Source organism: Urocitellus parryii, chromosome 2 (assembly GCF_045843805.1).
Source record: "Urocitellus parryii isolate mUroPar1 chromosome 2, mUroPar1.hap1, whole genome shotgun sequence".
Classification (NCBI taxonomy): domain Eukaryota; kingdom Metazoa; phylum Chordata; class Mammalia; order Rodentia; family Sciuridae; genus Urocitellus; species Urocitellus parryii.
Window position 1 is genome coordinate 154,995,094 of NC_135532.1, and position 13,350 is coordinate 155,008,443.

General features: G+C 34.6%; 1 pseudogene; it reads right to left on the reverse strand.

Moving 5' to 3' along the window:
• Positions 1–593: 593 nt before the first annotated feature.
• LOC113195070 (U6 spliceosomal RNA) lies at positions 594–686 on the reverse strand (annotated as a pseudogene).
• Positions 687–13,350: the final 12,664 nt, after the last annotated feature.

Sequence of the window (13,350 nt, forward strand, 5' to 3'; positions counted from 1 at the left end):
AGATAGGACAAAGGGGAGGAAGGGGAAGCAAGGATGCTTGGGTGTAGGAAAGACAATGGGATGAGATGAACATCATTACCCTAAATACATGTTTGAAGAAACCAATGGCATGACTTTACTTTGTATACAGCCAGAGATATAATAATTGTGCTCTATATGTGTAATATGAATTGTTTTGTATTCTGCTGTCATATATAACAAATTAAAATTATGAGTTCTCAATTGAAAATTAAACTCAATAAAATTTTTGTAAGTCCCCATGTAAGAGTTTGTTCTCTTGAGGTCATAGGGATATAACAATATCAATCCATGCATATAAATCACTAGGAGATACAATAAAATTATTTCATCTCCCACTGTTACTCATTTAGGAAAAATAATTGAACTTAATTTTTTTATCAGTCTTTTAGTTGAAAGATATTGTATCCATTAGATATTTACCATACTATTTTTTAAAGGAAATATTCATTGAACTGCATGGTATTTAAATTAAAATGTTTATTTCTTGTAAATGCTATTTCTGTCTATGTAATCTTAAAGATGAAAAATACATTACACAGACGCAAAAACACACAAATATATTATATATATTTTAAAATACAGAGCACTTTATGCATTTGTGTGTCATTTTTGCACAGGGGCCATGCTAATTTCTGTATTGTTCCAATTTTGCTGCCCAAACTAGCACTACATCTTAAATTATGAGTAAGAGTATTCCCTGGGAAACTAAATCCCAGGGAGTACTCTTACTCTCTAAGTGTGCCAATGATAGCACTTGACCAAGACACAGGGCTCCTGATTCTGAACTGGGATTCTTTAATAATCACTTTTATCCTGAACTCTCCTACATAATTAATAATTATCACTTTAGACATTTATTTTAAGTTACTATTTGTATTTTCAAAACATGGACAGTTCACTGGGAATGTAGCTCAGTGGTAGAGCGCTTGCCTAGCATGCGTGATCCCTGGGTTTAATCCAAAGCAATACAAAAAAACAAAACAAAACAAAAAAATGGACATTTCATCTGTAGTAAAGAGTCACAGTCAAACTCGAAGTCCAAATTTCCATCATGGGACAATAGCAGGAAAAAAATATTATTTGTATAGATGAGAAGATGAGGCATAAAGAAAATAAACTGTTTATCTTCCCTAAATCCATGAACTAGCAAATATTTGATGGCAAAATACATATGATTCTTCCATTAATTATAATTTTATATTCACAGCATACCCTTCCTAGGTTCTTCTTAATGCCGGAAATCTTCCATGTGCTATGAAAACCTACCATCACCTGCTTTCCCACATGCATCCACCCCTCTATGCTATATAGTATCTGTGGCCCTAGGATTTGAATGTTAAGAGAAATAACATTTTCTTTTGGTCAAAATGCTTCAGGTTGTATATTAAGTATTTAATATAGGCTATTTCCTTTATCCCTTACTATATTCTATAAGTATTATTCCTTCTTTATGAAAGAGATTTTGGGGGCTGGGATTGTGTCTCAGTGGTAGAGTGCTTGTCTAGCACGCTGGGGCTCTGGGTTCAATCCTCAGCACCGCGTAAAAATAAATGAATGACATAAAGGTATTGGGTCCAACTACAACTAAAAATATATATATATATTAAAAAAAGAAAGAGATTTTGGTGAAATCTCTTTTTCGCCCATCTTCCTTCTTTATGTTTCCCTCTTTAAGAAAACATAAAGCATAAACTTATTTAGATTATACAACATACAACAATAAAAGCAGGAAATATTCTAGTATATAATAAAAACTAATCCATAGTAGTAAGCTGATCTACACTGATGCCATATAATGATCACTATGAAGAGATAAGAGACAAGAAAATATGTTTGGGCATAATGTATTAAAAATAGCATGAGGGGCTGGGGTTATGGTTCAGCAGTAAAGCCTTGCCTAGCACGTGTGAGGCACTGGGTTCGATTCTGAGCACCACATACAAATAAATAAATAAAGTTAAAAAATATATTGTATAAAAAATAGCATGAATAGCATGCAGCTGGGCATGGTGGTACAAATATGTGATCCCAGTGGCCTGGGAGGCTGAGGAGGATTGCAAGTTCAAAACCAGCCTCAGCAAAATGAGGCACTAAGTAACTCAGAAAGACCCTGTCTCTTAATAAAAGACAAAATAGGACTATGGATGTAGCTCAGTGGCTGAATGTCCCCAAGTTCAATTCCTGGTAACACCACCACCCCACCCCGCCAAAAAAAAAAAAAAAAAAAAAAAAAAAAAAAAGCATGCAAAAGTATATACAACAGCTTATTTAAAAACATTGGGAATATGCTAAAATAAAAATAAAAAAAATTAAAAATATAGTATATAACTAGATAGAATTATAACAAATAATCTGAGAAGATATATATTAGAATGAGAAACAAGCTATATGTTTCTTTATTAAAATCAATAGGAATATAAAAGAAACATAGATATGTCATACATAAAAGATAAAATTTTTGTTCTGTGAAGAACTAAAATGCACTGGAGTTTACATAAAACTAAAGAGAAAACTGTCTAAATATAAATTCCATTGATTATAAGCTGATCTCAAACTTGTGAACCCTGTCAGCCTTGGGAGTAGCTGGGATTACTGGCTTGCACCATCTCCCTGAATCAGAATGATTTTTCTCATGTAAAATATTAGCCTAGAGCAAGGGCAAACTTCAGGCTGAATTTTTTTTTTTTTTAGATGCTTAGATTAGCTTTCACTTTCCATTTTAATAAGGGTAAAAAGTTTTATTTTTGGAGCTTTTCCTCCCCATCCTTTGCCTTTACATGCAGCTGCATGTTAAATGAGTTTTAAAATTTTTCAACTAAAGCCAGCCATCTCTGTAATAACTAGGATAGAAAACAGAAATATTGAAAGAGTTTTGTCTGGCTTGCTTTTTCCTATTGGGACAGAAATAACATAGATTCAAACTGTCACTTTTGTAGAGTATACATGAACATTTCATTCATTATCAGTCAAGTGCAAAAGAAGAATGTTTAATGATAGAAACAAATGAGGTCTGTGGGTTTTGCAGACTCTCTTTGGAGAGTCTGTTTTGTGGCACTAAAAAAAATCATTGTAGGTTAAAAAAAAAATCAGCTCTATAGATCAATTGATCCTAGGACTTTAGGTTGTAGGTAAAGATAACCTTAAGAGAGATACTCAAATTCAGGACCTTGAAGTTTTCAGAATGGCTGGTTAGGAAAGTTGCTCCAAGGCTCAGGATTCAAGCAGCTGGAGTACTGCTTCTCAGAAAGGTGGGTGAAAAACAGATTTCACCAAAATTTAATACTGAACAGTCAGAGAACCTTAGAGTCTCAGAAATTTCGGTTCACTGAAAAAAGAAGAAAGAACATTGAGGCTGAACTGGTAGCAGCAGCAGCAGTGGCAGCAGCAGAAGTGCAGACTCACCATAGAGGAGAGGTAAAACAGAGAGAGAAATGCAACAGACAGACCTGGCATGGAAAACCTGAGATCAGGCAAGCAGACTAAACTTGGGTGATCCAGAGGTTGACTGCGAACTGCTGATTGTAAAGTGCTGTTTCCCAAGTGGCCGAGGAGAGCTGAGGCAGAGCCACTTTGAGGAGGCAACTCTGCAGCTGCTGCTGTGGAGCCAGTAGATCATAGCAAATACTCACACTGTCCCAGCAAGCACCTACCACATGGCCTAGAGTGTACCTAGCAAGAGCATAAGTGAAACAGGCATGGGGAAGATTGTACCCAGGGGGATTCAAGTCAGAAAAACAGAGGCAAGCACAATTTGCTCTTACCTTTGAGATGGACAGCTTACATGACATGATCATCTGCAGCAGGTTGGGAATCTGAACAGGCAGGTGTGAATACTCTCAGGGACTAAGCCTGGGAAGGCTGTGTTAGGGGGCAGCACAGTGTATGAAAGTTTGGCTTCCTTGATCCATGAATAGGATTCTTGGAAGGCTCCTCAGATCCAGATTCCTGACAAAGGTCAGCAACTGCCAGGCCCTAGTAATGTGTTAATCAAATCACTACAGAGAAGACACCACCCAATGAAGCCCTTGAGACCTGATAGACCTAAGCCCCAGCATCTGGAACTTCACACCTAGAACTCTGCAGCAGCCCCACTCTGGCAGTGCATTGATTTGATCTGTGCAGACAAAGCTCCAACGGACAGTATTTCCCATCCCATCCAACCTCATGCTGGTGAGAAGGAAAGCTGAGAGTTATTTCAACCAGCTTCAAGTCTTAAGCCCCTCCAACTAGCAACTCAGTGAGTAGCACAAAGAGAAAAGGGCTAACAACCACCCCCACTCAGTATGGAGCCCAAGAAGAAATAGAAAGGACAGTTAAGCATAGACAGTGACCATCCATTCTCATTGACTATTTTGACCACCTCAATGGAAATTATTTATTAATTTTTTATTAAGTCTAATTTCCTTAGTTATTGTTATTATTTGTTGTTTTTGCCATGCTGGTTGTTTATTGGCATATACAGCATATATATTTGTTCTTTTATTTTCATGTTTTTAGCATTTTTTAATGCAATTATTTTTCCTTGCCTTAGTTTTTGAGTGTTAGGGTTGGGGTTTGTTTATTTTGGCTGTGTTTGTTTTTATTTGTTCTTCTTGTTTGTATTTCTGCCTTCTTCCACTAACAGCCAAATTCTTTTTCTCTAGTCCTTTACTTAGTTTCCCCTTTTTTCTCCTCCTTCCTATAACCATCACCTGCTATAGCTTTTCTGCATTTTCTCTGTTCACATTTTCTTTTCTCTTAATTAACTGTAGTTTTACCATCTTATAGAACTAATTGGTTTATAATGGTTGCCCCCATTATTTATGCTGTTGCAATTGTTACTGCTGTGAATGATACAGTTGACACCTGTTGTTTGCTTTTATGCCAGATCTAGTTCATAGATACTTATTGTTTTTGTTATTGTTTTTGCAATTACTGACCTCATTTTCTGTTTTATTTTTGTGTGTGTGTTAATTAAATTTTAGATGTCATAGTAAGCACCAAAAAATTGTGCATCTTTTTCTACATAACAGTGCACTTACAGGGTCCCACTCACAGACATCACAGACATCACATAACAGGGTCCCACTCAGAGACATCACTGCTACAGGAAAAAAAAAAGATTGAAGTAACACAAAACATGTGAATACCATGCTTCTGAGGGAATTTCAACCTAGATAATTTTAGGACACATTATCAAGGGAAGGCTGTCCCCTGAAAATCCCCATACATACAAGTGGAAGAGACACCCATTCTAACAAATGCATAAAACCCAACACAGGAATACAAAAACGTAAAAATAACAAAGTAACATGACACCTCCTCATGTTAATAATTTACCAGCAACTAACTTCACAAATATTGAAGTGAATGAACAACCAGATAAAGAAGTAGAATGATGACTATAAAAATAATCAATGAATTCCAAGAGAACACAGAAAAACCAATGGAAAAACTAAGTAAGTCAGCAAAGGGTATGAATGAGAAATACAATAAGAAGATAGAGATATTGAAAAAGAAAGAAACAAACAAAATCTTTGAAATGAAAGACACAACAAACTAAATAAAATTTTCAGTTGAAAATCTCTCTAATAGAGTTGACAATGCTGAAGACACAATATCAGAGCTGGAAGATAACCTGACCAGACTTGAACATTCAAACAGTATTGGAGAAAGAAGATAGGTAATAATAATCACAATATGCAAGAACTCTGAGAAAATATTAAGAATATAAAGAATATGAAGAAACTATAGAACTAAATAATACAATCAACAATTGTATAATGACGAGAGAAAATTCAAATTATTAAAATAAGGGATGAAAAAGGAAATAACTGCTACTATTGAAATATAAGAGATCATTAGAAACTATGTTGAAAAATTTATACTCCAATAAAATTGAAAATCTTAAAGACATCCACAAATTTCCTGAGAATGAAGTACCCAAACTGAATCAGGAGGACATACATGTATACACAGATCAATTTTGACCAATCAAAAGCCCAGGAACAGATGATTTTCAGCCAAGTTCTAAAAGACCTTCAAAGAAGAATTAACACCCATACTCCTCAAAAGAATTAACACCCATACTCCTCCTTTTCTATTCCATGAAATACAAAAGGAGGAACTCCTTCTGAGGTCATTATATGAAACTAATATCACCCTGATAACAAAATCAGATGAAGACACATCAAGAAAAGAAAATTTCAGACCAATATCCCTGATGAACATAGATTCAAAAACTCTCAATAAAATCCTGGCAAATCAAATACAAAAACATAGTGTACTACAATCAACTGGGGTTAATCCCAGGGATGCAAGCTTGGTTCTATATACAGAAATCAATAAATGTAATTAATCATATCAATAGACTTTAAAACTAGAATGATATGATCATCTCAATAAATGCAGAAAAAGCATTTGATGAAATACAGGACTCCCTCATGTTCTAAACACTAGAAAACCTAGGAATACTAAGAACATACCTCAAAATTGTAAAGACTATGTATGTTAAGCCCAAGGCCAACATCATTCTAAATGGAGAAAAACTGAAAGCATTCCCTCCAAGAACTGGAACAAGACAAGGATGCCCTCTTAAAAAAAATAAAAAAAATTTATATATATATATATATATATATATATATATATATATATATATATATATTAGTTGAACACAATATCTTTATTTTATTTATTTATTTTATTTTATGTGGTGCTGAGGATTGAGCCCAGGGCCTCGCACATGCTAGGCAAGCACTCTATCACTGAACCAAAACCCCAGCCTGAGGATGCTCTCTTTTACAACTTCTATTCACCATCATCCTTCAAACTCTAGCCAAAGCAATTAGAAAGGAGAAAGAATTTAAAGAAATATGTATAGAAAATAAAGGAACTTAAACTATCCCTATTTGCCAATGATATAATATTATATTTAGAAGATTCAAAAAGTTCCATTAGAAAATTTCTAAAACTAATAAATAAATTCATCAAAGTAGCAGTATATAAAATAAACACCCATAAATCAAACATGTTCTATACATCAGTGATGAACCTAGTCAAAAATAAATTAGGAAAACTACCTCATTCACAATACCCTCAAAAAAGAAAAGAAAACAAAAAAAAAAAGAACCCTGGGAATGAGTCTAACAAATGAGATGAAAGACCTCTACAATGAAACCTACACAACACTAAATTAAGAAACTGAATAACACCTTAGAAGATGGAAAGACCTCTCATCCTCCTGGATGAGCAGAATTAATATTGTCAAAGTTGCCATACTACCAAAACACCATAGAGATTTAATGCAATTCATATTAAAAACTCAATGGCAATATTCATAGACATAGAAAAAGCAATCATTAACTTCCTTTAGCAAAATAAGACACCCAGAATAGCCAAAGCAATGCATAGCAAGAAAAGTGAAGCATGAGGCATGACAATACCAAACCTTAAACTACACTACAGGGCCATAGTAACAAAAAAGGCATAGTAGTGGCACCAAAACAGACACATAGATAAATGGTATAGAATAGAAAACACAGAGACAAACCAGCATAAACATAGTTATCTCCTATTAGCCAAGGGCACCAAAAACATTCACTGGAAAAAAAGATAGCCTATTCAGAAAATGTACTGGAAAAAATGAAAATCTATTCCAAAAATTGGAAATTAAACCCCTCTCTCTCTCCCTGCACAAAACTCAATTCAAAGTGGATCAGAGATTTAGGCACTAGAATAGAGAGACACTGTGACTAATAGAAGAAAAATAGGCCCAAATCTTCACCTTGGTGGCTTCAGATCCGACTTTCTTAAGAAGACACCTGAAGCTCAAGAAGTAACAATCAATAATCAATAAATTAAATAGATTCAAAACTAAAAGGTTCTCAGCAAATGAAATAATCAATAACATGAAGAGAGAGCCTAAAGAATGAGAGAAAAATTCTTGCCATGTGCACCTCAGAGCATTAATCTCTAGGATATACAAAGAATTCAAAAAACAAAAACAAACAAACAAACAAACAAAAGCAATCAATAATGGGGTATGGAACTGAACAGACACTTCATGGATGAAGAAATACAATCAACCCACATGTATACAAAAAAATATTCAACATAAATAAGAATTAGAGAAATGCAAATCAAAACTACTCTAAGAGTTCAAATCTCACTTCAGTTGGAATGGCAATTATCAAGAAGACAAGCAAAAAATAAATGTTCCCAGGATGTAGGCTCTCTGTTCACCTCACAGATTTGTTTCTTTTGCTGAGAAGAAACTTCTAGAGAAATAATCTCTAGAGTATATAAAGAACTCAAAAAGCTAAGCACCAAAAAAACAAATAACCCAATCAACAAATGGGCCAAGGACCTGAACAGATACTTCTCAGATGAGGATATACAATCAATTAACAAATATATGAAAAAATGCTCATCATCTATAGCAATCAGAGAAATGCAAATCAAAACTATTCTAAGATATTGTCTCACTCCAGTCAGAATGGCAGCTATTATGAAGACAAACAACAATAAGTGTTGGTGAGGAGGTGGGGGAAAAGGGACACTCATACATTGCTGGTGGAACTCCAAATTGGTGCAGCCAATATGGAAAGCAGTATGGAGATTCTTTGGAAATCGGGGAATGGGACCACCATTTGACCCAGCTATCCCTCTCCTCGGACTATACCCAAAGGACTTAAAAACAGTAAACTACAGGGACACAGCCACACTAATGTTTATAGCAGCACAATTCACAATAGCTAAACTGTGGAGCCAACCTAAATGTCCTTCAGTGGATGAATACATAAAAAAATGTGGTATATATACCCAATGGAATTTTACTCAGCAATAAAAGAGAAAAAAATCATGGTATTTGCAGGTAAATGGATGGCGTTGGAGAAGATAGTGCTAAGTGAAGTTAGCCAATCCCCAAAAATCTACTGTCATGTATAACTACTTAGAATTAATAGATGAAAAAAATGGTGGAGGCCAACAGATGGAGGAAGAGGAATGGGAGTTATTACTTAACGGTGGCAGAGCTTCTGTGTGGAGTGACAAAATTGTTCTGGAAACTGAAGGTTGTACAATATTGTGAGTGTAATTAATGCCACCGAGTTGTCCAATTAACATGGCTAAAATGGCAAATTTTATGTTTACAGATTTTTTTTTTAAGGAGAGAGAGAGAGAGAGAGAGAGAATATTTATTTATTTATTTATTTATTTTAGTTTTGGCGTACACAACATCTTTGTTGGTATGTGGTGCTGAGGATCGAACAGGGCCGCACGCATGCCAGGGGAGCGCGCTACCACTTGAGCCACATCCCTAGCCCCTATGTTACAGATATTTTGCAACAACAAACACTTTATTGAATTTATTTATTTATTTATTTCAGAAAATGGAGGAAGAACATGAAGGCACATCAATGTTGTTCACGGTTTCTATTCAGTACTTCCTCAGATGCCAGGATATGTGATGTCAAACTAGATAATGGTTTCATCAGTTTCAGAAATGGATGCTAACAACAACAACAAAAAAGGAACATAGAATTGCGTAGTTTAGAATCAAAACATTTTCTTTCAACTAAGCTTTGAAGACTACTTATGAATACAATTTACTTAAACAACACATACTTTAATGCCTGCCCCAAACCTTCATAATCAGTATCTAACTTTTATAGTTGAAAACAAAGCTGTTTCAGTTTTTCTACTTTCCAAATATCTACAGTTCGGCAGTCCATAAATATACTCATGCCAGCATTCAATGAATACAATATTCAATAATAAATAAGAATGTACTATAACGATATTAAATTTTTATTTTTGACAGATGAAACTCTAAAATGTAGCAGCTGCCTTACTGGTAGTGATCAATGAATAGTGAAATGTTATTAACAGTATAAAAATTTTCTCTTGATTATTCAAAAAGAGTCAACATTTTCCAAAAATGGCATCATTTCCAAATTTACCTGTATCAATTCCTTGGCTGGACCCTTTTTCTCAACATCCACTTCCAAACATTGACTTAAGAAATCTTGAAATACTGGGGAAAGTTTCTCTGGATTTGGAAGTTCTGGAGTTCCATTTGTTGCAATCAGATATAAGGCCTAAAAATAGAACAAAATCTGTAAAATTATTATTATTATTATTTTTTGAGGGGTGGGTACCAAGGATTGAACTCAGGGTTGTTTTACCAGTGAGCTACATCCCTAAACTTTTTTTTTTTTTTATTTTGGACAGGGTCTCAACAAATTGTTGAGGCTGTCCTCAAACTTGTTATGCTCCTTCTTTATGCCTCCCTGGGTCCTTGGGATAACAGGTGTGCAACCACTTGGTACAACATTTGTGACATTATTAAGGTAGTTCAACAAAGTTATAATGAACTTTATCACTTTATCAAATTCATAGAACTCTTTGTGTGTGTGTGTGTGTGTGTGTGTGTGTGTGTGTGTGTGTATGTGTGTTTGTGGTGGTGGGATCAAACCCAGAGCCTTGTGCATGCTAGGAAATCACTCTACCACTGAACAACATCTCCATCCCTCTTAATTCTACAAGGACATTCACCATAAATAATAAAGTGATCACAGTCAGGTTATAATTATCTCTACCTGTTTGGATTTTGTATCCTCCTCTCTCCCTTTCCTTTCCTTTATCTCTTCTCTTCTCTTCTCTTCTCTTCTCTTCTCTTCTCTTCTCTTCTCTTCTCTTCTCTTCTCTTCTCTTCTCTTCTCTTCTCTTCTCTTCTCTTCTCTTCTCTTCTCTTCTCTTCTCTCTCTCTCTCTCTCTCTCTCTCTCTCTCTCTCTCTCCCCCCCCGCCATGTTGTAGGAATTGAACCCAGGCATATCCTAGGCAACTAAGTGCTATACCACTGAGCTACTCTCCAACCCTCTTTTCATTTTATTTTGAGCTAGTGTATCTCTAAATTGCCCAGGCTGGCCTCAAACTTGGGATCTTCCTGCCTCAGCCTCTCCAGAAGCTGAGATTACAGGTGTGTGCCACCAGGCCTGGCAGCTTCATCTTTTTTTTTTTTAACTATGAATGTAAAACACCTTGCTTAAAAGAAAATCAACAACCACCACCCCACCTGAGTGACATAAATGTATAAAGAAAAATGATGACAGCTCTACTATGAATGTGTACAATCCTGTTAGACATTCACAAGCTTTTTAAAAGTTGCATTTCAAAACAATTGAATTAATGAAACTCTTTTCCTTAACTAGCTATATACCAGCTTCACCATTCTCAAGAACTGATCATAAAATTATTCTAATGGCTAAATTTAATAGTGCCTTTAATAAGGGTGTTTTCATAATTTTACCAATATTCTTTAATTTTGATAATTAACCTTAAATGTCTAGAAATAAAATTATTTCTGATTTTTTTAGTAGAAGTATTAGGTTTTGAAATTAAGCATACAGTACAAACCATTACTGAGTTGCCTTGTGAGACCGGAGGAACACTTTAATGGATCTTGGTGACCTTCTTTAATACTGAAAAGACAACTATATAGCCTCGCAAATGTATTTTACAAATGCACATTTGATATCAAAGTGTGGATCCTAAAATGTTCCCATATTAGTTCCTCATTTTCTTATTATTAGCATCTTGCATTATAGTGCAGTATACTTATTACAAAAGATTTATACTATATATACACACATACACATATACACACATATGTATATACATACATATATAAATACTTATTTATTTATTTATTTATTTTGTGGTGCTGTGGCTTGAACCCTGGGGACTCTTGCATAGTAGGCAAGCACTCCACCACAAATAAACAAATACGAATCTACTTCTATTAATCTAATGTTTACAGTTTACATTACAGTTCACTCTTTGTATTGTATTATACAATTCTGTGGGATTTTAAAAATTAATAGTCATGTATTAGTATATCAGACTGAATAAATTCACTGCCCTAAAAACCTACTATTCATAATCTCTACACCCCTGAATCCCTGCAACCACTGATTTTTTTCAAACTCTTCGTACTTGAGAGATCCTAAAGTTATTTCTAGTTTGAATTTATTTATTTTTATACTTATTTATTTATTATTTATTTTTTTGGTACTGGGGATAAAGCTCAGGGTCTCAGGCATGCTAGGCAAGTGCCCTGTCAGTAACAAACACTTCCAGCCCACACAATATAGTTGGAATTGTAAAGTATCTAGCCTTTTTAGACTGAATTTTTTTGCTAAGGAATATGTATTTGAATATCTTTCAGATTCTAAAATGTCCTCGCCTTAGGCATATAATAAATTTTCCATGTTCTTTCCCTATAATAAATAAGTAGATAAGATAAAGTTCTTTAATGTCTTTTGGTGTTTTGATAGATCTGTTTTTTTATCAATTAATAATATTATATAATATTATATGCATGTAACTTATACATCCAATTTTCTTTTATTTATTTTGTGATGTGGGGGATGGAACCCAGGGCCTCAAGAATACTGGGCATTTACTTTTTGAAAAACATCTTGGCTCCAGTTTGAAATAAAGATGCTATAAAAATTGTATATAGATTTTTTTGTGGACATGTTTCAATGCATATGGATAAATATTTAGGAATACATTCCTGGGTTATGTGGTAAGGTCGTATTTAGTTTTGTGGAAAAATTGTCTTCTTAAGTAGAGCATTTCACTAGCAATGAATGAGTGTTCCTGTTGCTCCACAGGCTCACTCAGTATTTGGTATTGTCAGATTTTATGAACTTGACCATTCTAACACAGATACAGTGTATCTCTTTGTTATTTTAATTTAGCAATTCCCTAACTACATGATGTTTAATTCTTTCCATATGCTTATTTGCCACCTGTGTATCCTCTTTGTTGTTAATTTAGCTCTTTTGCCCCTTTAGTTTTTATACTGCTTTGGAATCCAGGCCTTCATATATGCTAGGCAAAATCTTGACCTACATCCCCAGCCCAGAAGATTTTAATTTTTTTTTTTTAATGTGGTGCTGAGTTTCAAACCCAGTGATTCACCCATGCTAACAAGAGCTCTACCACTGAGGTAAACCCTAGCCCTAAAAAGATCCTAATTTTAAGAAAGTCCAATATATTCTTTCATACATGTCCTTTTACTATGGTACTTAAATACACTGGCAAACCATAGTCACATTGAATTTCTCCTGAGTTAATTTTATTCTAAGACATCATGCCCGAGAGATCAACTAATTTCAGGTTAAGATTGAAAGATGGTTGGAAACTTCTATACCTCCATTGGAAGGGATAAAAATGGAAACTCATAGCATACTCAAGCTAAGTATTCACAATCTCCACCTTCAACAGTACCCGTACCCCTGCTCACAACTTCTCCCAACTTTGGGATCAATCATACTATATTC